This window comes from Penaeus vannamei, chromosome 16 (assembly GCF_042767895.1).
Source record: "Penaeus vannamei isolate JL-2024 chromosome 16, ASM4276789v1, whole genome shotgun sequence".
NCBI classification, from domain to species: Eukaryota; Metazoa; Arthropoda; class Malacostraca; order Decapoda; family Penaeidae; genus Penaeus; species Penaeus vannamei.
In genome coordinates, this window is record NC_091564.1 from 36,085,447 (window position 1) to 36,094,130 (window position 8,684).

At 47.0% G+C, this 8,684-nt stretch overlaps 1 protein-coding gene across 2 annotated transcripts in view; it reads left to right on the top strand.

Annotated features, from left to right (window-relative positions):
- Imp (IGF-II mRNA-binding protein) overlaps positions 1 to 8,684 on the top strand; it is a 282,316-nt gene that overhangs the window by 80,247 nt on the left and 193,385 nt on the right. The gene's annotated exons all lie outside the window — the stretch shown is intronic.

An 8,684-nucleotide genomic window follows, 5' to 3' on the forward strand; every position in this document is an offset into this window, starting at 1 on the left:
GCTGCAGGAGGAGCGTAGATTGTGGAATCTTCCTTCATCCTTCTTCCTTCTCTTCGCTGTCGCCGCTTTGCTCTTTCTCCTTACTCCTACCCCTCCTCCCTCTTCCTACCCCTCCTCCCTCTTCCTACCACCACCTCCTTCCCCTCCTCCCTCTTCCTCCGCCACCTCCCCCACCTCCTTCCTTCTCCCCCACCTCCTTCCTTCTCCCCCACCTCCCTCCTTCTCCCCCACCTCCCTCCTTCTCCCTGCCACCTCCTTCCTTCTCCCTGCCACCTCCTTCCTTCTCCCTGCCACCTCCCTCTTCCTCCACTTCCTCCCCCACCTCCTTCCTTCTCCCTCTCCTTTTCCTCCCTCCCACCACCTCCTCTCCCTCCTCCTCGTACCGTCCACACAATCTGGAATGGAGCCAAGACGGTCGGCCCTTTTAACCGTGTGACCTTGTGTGGCACTGTGCCTAACCTGGTTCATTCCTGGCGTTGGGGATGTGAGGTCACTGTGTGTGTGTGCGAGGGTACTGTGTGTGTGCGAGGTCACTGTGTGTGTGCGAGGTCACTGTGTGTGTGCGAGGTCACTCCGTTCCCCTCTTCCCCCCCCCTCTCCGTTCCCCCCTCCCTCTCCGTTCCCCTCTCCCCCCCTCTCCGTTCCTCATTGTTGCAAGGATGATGCACTAATGATATTGCAAGGACGACGAGGATATCCTGGCTCTGGCTGTTGCAACTTCTCTTCGCTTACTTTTCGCTGAGGAAGTTTAGTGATGAAAAGAAGGAAAGGAGGAGGATTTTTATTTTTATTTATTTTTATTTTATTTTATTTTATTATTTTTTTTTTTTTTTCTCTTACGTTCGTGCAGAATTTTCTCTTTTTATGTTTATTTGACTGTATGTATGTATGTCCCTGTCTGTCTTTCTGTCTGTGTGTCTCTCTGTATGTCTGTCTTTTTATCAATTACTTATCTATAAATGTAATAAGAATTTGAATAAAATCATACATATGTATATATATATTTGTATATATTTTGATTCGACGAATTATCCGTTGATTACTTGACCTATTTCTTTTTTTTTTTTCAAATCGTTATTATTTTTTTTTTCGTATGTCATGCATAGTTATCATGTTTAATCCAGTATATAATATTTTCTGTTTGTTTGTATATCATTTAGTGCGATTTTCCTATTTATTTATTTATCATAAATTTATCATGTTTTTATTATCACTTATTTATCTATTTATCATGGTTATTATTATTCATTTATATTACATTTATCTTCATTATTTATTTTCATACATCAATCATCATGACTTATTATTCCTTAATCATCACGTATTTATTTATACCTAATTTATCTAATATCATTTTATCACTTTTGTCACGCTCGCTCACTTTTACATACCGGGTCCCTGTTACATCAAACGGCCCCCATTTGCCGCGCCGTTTTTTTTATCTTTTTATTTTTTATCTTTGCAAAACCTAATCGCATTTATCAACTTAGATTATGTTGCAAGTATGTAAATGTCTCCTTTTGCGTTTGATGGCAACCTCTTGATTATTTCTGTGTTTAATGGGCCGGTTAATGATGACTTTTTTTTATTTATTATCGACGTTGTGTTTGTTATTTCTTTACGCAATACTTCCTTGAGACTGTGTGAACTTGAGTGTTTTATCTCATTCATTCATCTGTTTATTCCTTAGTCTTATTATTCTTATTCTTATTCTTATTTTCTCTCTCTCTTTCTCTTTCTCTTTCTCTCTCCTCTCTTCCTTAGGCAGAACCGACCCCCGGCGATTTATTTTTCACAAGGAGATCAATAACTTCGGTGCAGAACAGAAACTAAACGGGTAGCGGAAGGGGGGGGGGAGTAGAGAGAGACAGAAGGGGGATACACTGTGCGGTTGTGGGAGGTGGGGATGGGGAAGGAGGTGGGGGTGGGGATGGGGAAGGAGGTGGGGGGTGGGGATGGGGAAGGAGGTGGGGGTGGGGATGGGGAAGGAGGTGGGGGTGGGGATGGGGAAGGAGGTGGGGGTGGGGATGGGGAAGGGGTGGTGGTGGGGAAGAGGAAGGGGGTGGGGAATGGGGGTGGTAATGGGATGTGGAAGGACGTGGAAAGGGTGTGGGGAAGGAGGTAGGGAAAGGGGAAGTGGGGTGGGAAGGAGATAAAGGGAAGGGATGGGGGATGAGGTGGAAGGGAAAGGAATGGGGGGGAAGGGGAAGTAGAAAGGGAGTGGATGGGGATGGAGGTTAAGATGGAGAAGTGGAGGTGAAATCTTGAAGGGTAAAGGGGGAGTAAGAACTTGAGGAGGAAGTAAAGAACAATGAAAGAAAGCGATGGTGTTGGAGACGGAGGAAGAGGAAAAGTAGGAGACGAAGAAGGTGAGGGAGGGAGATAATATAAAAGGAGAGAGGTGAGAGAGGAGAGAGGAGAGAGAGGAGAGAGGAGAGAGAGGAGAGGAAACCCATTTATCCAGCGAGCAACGAAGCACAAAACAGACAGTGTGATCAGACAATTAACTTGCTGCTTCTCAAGAGCCTTGCCAACTCACGGAAAACACACGCCTCGCACCGGTAGGGGGAGAGGAGGGGGTAGGGGAGGTAGGGGTGGGGGTGGGGGTAGGGAAGGGTGGGGGAAGGGGGGGTGCGGAGGAAGTGGAGGTGGGAAGGCATTTTGTCAAGTCTCAGCCGTCATCTTGTCATGTCAATTTTCTTTTCTCTCTATTTTTCTTTTTTTTGTCGTTTACATGTGTTTCTCTTTATATTATCTTTATATTTCCTTTTTTCCCATGCCTACGAGCATATATTTTTTATAATCCATTAAGAAAAACAACAAAAAAAAAGAAGTACTCTATAGGCGCTAAATTCTCATATTCGATTTCTTTTATGTATATATTCTAAATTCTTTCTTTTTTCTATAATTGCTTTCGTTATATTCATATTCGTCTTTTTATGTATGTATTCTAAATTCCAAATCTTTACCCACTTCATTTTTTTTTCTATATTTGCTATCATTATCCTCTTTCATTTCACTCATGCGAGCATTTTTTTTCCATTTTTCAATATCAATTTTGTTTATTAAAAAAAATGATCGGCATAGTGTAGGCCTACGAAAGAAGCGCATTACATAATCTCGAACTTCTTGGCAGAATTCCGTTTCCGTTTCCGTTTCGGTCGAAAATTCCTTCGAAACTAGCACTCCCCCCTTGATTTATTATTTATTTATTCCTTTATTTATTATCTATTTATTCCTCTATTTATTTTTTTTATACCGGCCACCATTGATGATTCGCCTAGGTCACAAGAGGGGGCGCTGAGGTCAGAGGTCATCATTGATATAGTTCATTAAGTGTGTATAATTATTTGTAAAAGAAGAAAAATAATAATAAGAAAAAAATAATTTTCTGTACGTTTTTAGATATGTAACGAGTACATACACGTGTGCATGACGTGTCCGCTGTGAAAGGGTTAACGAAAGGCCAGCTATAACGGAAGTTGCTCTAGATAACAATTGAAGTAATTTTCCTGGTATTCTAAGCCACGTATCACCGCCCCCTCCCCCCTCCTGCACGCTGACCCCCCCCCCATTCCCCTTTCCCTCAGCCCCCCCCACTCCCCGCTCCCTCAGTCCCCCCCCCCCAATTCCCTTCTCCCTCAGCCCCCCTTTTTTCGAATTTCCCAGCTACCCTACGTACTCCTGTCTAGTTCTGTTTACCTTGCCCCTTCCGTTTCTTCCTCCCCTCTTCCCCTCTCCCCCTCCTCTTCCCCTTTCCCTCTCCCTCTCCCTCTCCTCCTCCCCTCTCCCTCTCCCTCTCCTCCTCCCCTCTCCCTCTCCCTCTCCTCCTCCCCTCTCCCTCTCCCTCTCCCTCTCCTCCTCCCCTCTCCCTCTCCCTCTCCCTCTCCTCCTCCCCTCTCCCTCTCCTCCTCCCCTCTCCCTCTCCTCCTCCCCTCTCCCTCTCCTCCTCCCCTCTCCCTCTCCTCCTCCCCTCTCCATGACCGCCCACCCCATGACCGCCCACCCCATGACCGCCCACCCCGCAACCGCCCACTCCATCACCGCCCACCTCGCCACCTGGCCAACGCGACGCCCGCTCGGTGATACCATAGGGGGCGGAGGGGGGAGGGGGAGGGGGGCGGTATTGCCTTCTGCTTGTTGACAGCTTGGGAGTTCTTGTTTGTTTGTTTGTGTGTCTATTTGTTTATGTTTTTTTCCTGTCTGTCTGTCAGTTTGTCTGTCTGTCTTTTAGTTTGCTTGCGTTCTTTAGGATTGCTTATATACTCGTCTGTTTGTCTGGATCTCTCTCTCTTTGTCTGCTTGTCTCTGTCAGTCGTTGTTCCTCTCTCTCATGTCTCTTCATTTCCGTTGTCTGTCTTCCTGAACTTCCGTTATTTGTTTTTATCTCTTTCCGTTTTCTCTCGCTCTCTCTTTTTTCTGTTTCCTTTATCCGTCTGGTCGTTTTGTTTTCCCCTTTCTCTCTCTCTCTCGCCTGTCTGGGTATCTGGATGTATCTTTGTGTGTGTGTGTGTGTGTGTATTTGTTTTAGTGTGTCCTTGGTATGTCTGTTTTTGTTTGTGTCTTTTTGTCTTTGTCTTCTGTATCTTTGTCTTTGTCTTCTATGTCTTCTGTGTCTTTGTCTTTGTCTTCTATGTCTTCTGTGTCTTTGTCTTTGTTTATGTGTTCTGTGTCTTCTGTGTCTTTTTGTCTTCCTATATTTTCCTACGTATTCTTGTCTTCCTATATCTTCCCAAGTCTTCCCGTTCTTCTTGTGTCTTCCTATGTCTTCCCGTTCTTCTTGTGTCTTCCTATGTCTTCCCGTTCTTCTTGTGTCTTCCTATGTCTTCCCGTTCTTCTTGTGTCTTCCTATGTCTTCCCGTTCTTATTGTGTCTTCCTATGTCTTCCCGTTCTTATTGTGTCTTCCTATGTCTTCCCGTTCTTCTTGTGTCTTCCTATGTCTTCCCGTTCTTATTGTGTCTTCCTATGTCTTCCCGTTCTTATTGTGTCTTCCCGTGTCTTCCCCGACACAGCATCGCGGCCAAATATTGATAAAGCGAGAAAAGAAGACGGGCTTTCTTGTGTGCCTCCGTGTTCATTTCATACTCATTTTTTCTTCGATTTTCTTTCGATTTTCTCTCCCTCTCTCTTCCCCCCTCCCTCTCTCCCTCTCTCTCCCCCCCTCCCGCTCTCCCTCTCTCTTCCCCCCTCCCTCTCTCCCTCTCTCTCCCCCCCTCTCTTTCTCCCTCTCTCTCCTCCTCCCCCTCTCTTTCTCCCTCTCTCTCCTCCTCCCCCTCTCTCTCTCCCTCTCTCTCCCTCCCTCCCTTTCTCCGTCTCTCCCTCTCTCCCTCTCTCTCCCCCCCTCCCTCTCTCTCTCTCTTCCCCCCTCTCCCTCTCTCCCTCTCTTTCCCCCCCCTCCCTCTCTCCCTCTCTTCCCCCCCCCTCCCTCTCTCCCTCTCTTCCCCCCTCCTTCTTTCTCTCTCTCCCTCCCTCTCTCTCTCCCCCTCCCTGCCTCTCTCTCCCCCTCCCTGCCTCTCTCTTCCCCTCCCTCCCTCTCTCTTCCCCTCCCTCCCTCTCTCTTCCCCTCCCTCCCTCTCTCTCCCCCTCCCTCCCTCTATCTTCCCCTCCCTCCCTCTCTCTTCTTTCTCTCTCTCTCTCTCTCTCTCTCTCTTTCTTTTCTTTGTTCTCTCTCCCTCGAACAAAGGACAGACGGTTCTGCCTTAGACGACGGCGACGGCTTCGGAATTCCTGAAATATGCATGACGGGGCCCTTGCATGACGCCATGTTGAGGGGGAGGCTGCCGGCGCGTCGCTGTTCGATAGATGTTCAATTTTATCCGGACGGAGGTGGAGGAACAGGGTGGGGTAGGGGGGGGGGGTGAATGGAGGGCTAAGTGGAGGTGGAGGAGGTGGTGGTGGTGGTGGAAGAGGAGGTGAGGTGAGGGCTAAGGGGAGGGGGGGGGTCTGGATGAATGGAGGGCTAAGTGGAGGAAGAGGAGGGGGAGGTGGAAGAGGTGGTGGTAGTGGAAGAAGAGGAGAAGGAGGAGGTAGTGGAGGAAGAAGAGGAGAAGGAGGAGGTAGTGGAGGAAGAAGAGGAGAAGGAGGAGGTAGTGGAGGAAGAAGAGGAGAAGGAGGAGGTAGTGGAGGAAGAAGTGGAGTTGGAGGTGGTATAAGGAGGAAAGGAAGGGGTGGAATAAGGAGTAGAGGAAGTGGAGGAGGAGGAAGAGGGGAAATGGATAAAAGAGAAGTGGAAGAGGGGAGAAGGCTGACGCTAGAAATGACGACCATTTTGGGAAGGGAGAGGAGTGGGAGGTCGAGGAAGAGGAGGAAGTGGAGAGAGGAAAGAGATGGAGGAGGATGAAGTAGAAAGACGCCAGGTTGGATGAGGACGGATGAAGAGGAGGAGACGAGGAGGAGGAAACGAAAATAAAAATCGGAAGAAAAAAAAAAGTAAAAATAAACCCGATAGGTTGTAGGGAGAGGAGATGGAGAGGGGGGGGTGAGGACAGGGTTGAGGTCGAGAATGAGGACGAGGTCGAGCGCGAGGTCGAGCGCGAGGTCGAGCGCGAGGTCGAGAGCGAGTTCGAGAGCGAGTTCGAGGTCGAGGGCGAGGCCGAGGACGAGCTTGAGGTTAAGGACGAGGACGAGGTTAAGGTTCACAAGCAAGTTCTCTCTCCTCGCCCTCTTCTGATCCTTCTGCGTTCGATCGTCTCCTCGTGACCTTGGCATTGGCTTCGTAGTGGAACTTGGCGAACATATTTCCATCCAAGAATAACAATGTGACTTTCAACGAAACGAAAATAACGAAAATAGATGAAAATATCGAGTATACAATGCCGGATGAGGGTATTTTATGGGCTTAAACCGAATTTGTAGTTATTACATCGAATATAAATATTTCCCTAATCAGATTGCGAACGATCCGCGCTAAGTAAAATCGGGGTTCCCAATATTCGCTTTAGGATGGATTTAGGACGAAATAAATATGGAAATTGATAAAAATGAGGAAGTTGATTGAATTTCATAACGGTACAAGAATCGGACGAGTAAATTGGCGTGTTCTGTCAGTGTCTTCGTCCTCGTCTTCGTCTTGTTTATATTTACAGAATTTCTGTTTATTTTCTCCAATTTCCTTACCCTTTTCTCTCTCTATCTATCTCTATTTCCCCTCTCCCACTCCTCCTCTCCCTCCTTCCCTCTCTCTCTCCCTCCCTCTCCCTCTCCCTCTCCCTCCTTCCCTCTCTCTCTCTCCCACTCCCTCTCTTCCTGCTTCTTCCATTCCCTCTCCCACTCCCTCTCTTCCTGCTTCTTCCATTCCCTCTCCCACTCCCTCTCTTCCTGTTTCTTCCATTCCCTCTCTTCCTGCTTCTTCCATTCCCTCTCCCTCTTCCTTCTCCCTCTCTCGTTTGTATATATGTAGCCAAGGATATCCAGTGTATTTTTAGGATATTTATTGTTCCATGATATATTCGGAGGCTGGGACAAGCATAAGCAACCCCAAGATGTATATACATAAATATTTTTATTATATACAAGAATTTGGTTTCATGTCGGTTTTGTTTACTTATTTCAACCTTTTTTGTTCCATCTCTTTTTTTTTTTTTTCTTTTTTTTCTTTTCTTTTTCTTTCTTTTTTCTTTTTTCTTTTTCTTTCTTTTTTTCATTTTTCTTTTCTTTTTATTTCTTCCCATTTTCCTTCCGATTCCAATCTGATCGGAAAGAAACGGCAGATGAAGAGGAGGAAGAAGCAAAAAAAAGAAAAAAAAAACGAAAAGAAAAGAAAATGAGATGAGAATAAAAAAAAACGGGAAAAAAGAAAAGAAAATGGTAGGTGAATGAAACACGGGAAGAAAAGAATAGAAAATGGGATAAGAATAATTTAAAATAGGAAGAAAAGAAAAAAAATGGGAGAAGAATGAAAAAAGGGAAGAAAATAAAAAAAATGGAATAAAAGAATAAAAAAAAAGAAAAAAGAAAATGAGATGAGAACAAAAACCGGGAAGACGCCCTCATTTCACCTTTCCGTCCATCGGCAGTGTATTAAAATTCATTATAGATGGTTATAGAAGTTATAGTTTGAGAAGAAACTGTCATTAAGCTTGATTTAAATGCGACCGACATCGGAAATAAAGTTAATTAACGAGATGTAATGAGACCATGAGGTAATTACCTGCGTAAGAACAGGTAATTATTGACTCCGTTGGTAATCAAGGCGTAATAAAGCTGCCACTTGTTTCGAGATCTTCCCAGGTGGATGGCGGTGGATGTGGATGTGGATGGCGGTGGATGTAGATGTGGATGTGGGTGGAGGTGGTTGTGGGTTGCGGTAGATGTGGAGGTGGATGTGGATGTGGATGGCGGTGGATGTGGACGTGGGTGGATGTGGATGTGGGTGGCGGTGGGTGTGGATGTGGGTGGCGGTGGATGTGGGTGGGGGGGGAGTGGTGGGGTTTTGGTGGGGGGTGGGGGTGTGGGTGGCGGTGGTGTGGTGGGGTGGGGTGGAGGGGGGTGTGGTGGCGGTGGATGTGGATTGGGGGGGGGTGGAGTGGTGTGGGTGGCGGGGTTTTGGGTGGGGGGTGGATGTGGATGGGGTGGGGGTGGGGGGTGGGTGTGGGGAAAAGGGGGGGTGGGGGTTGGGGGGGTGGGGGTGGGTGTGGGGGGGTTGGGGGGGTGGATGGGGTGGATGTGGAGGGGTGGATTTTTG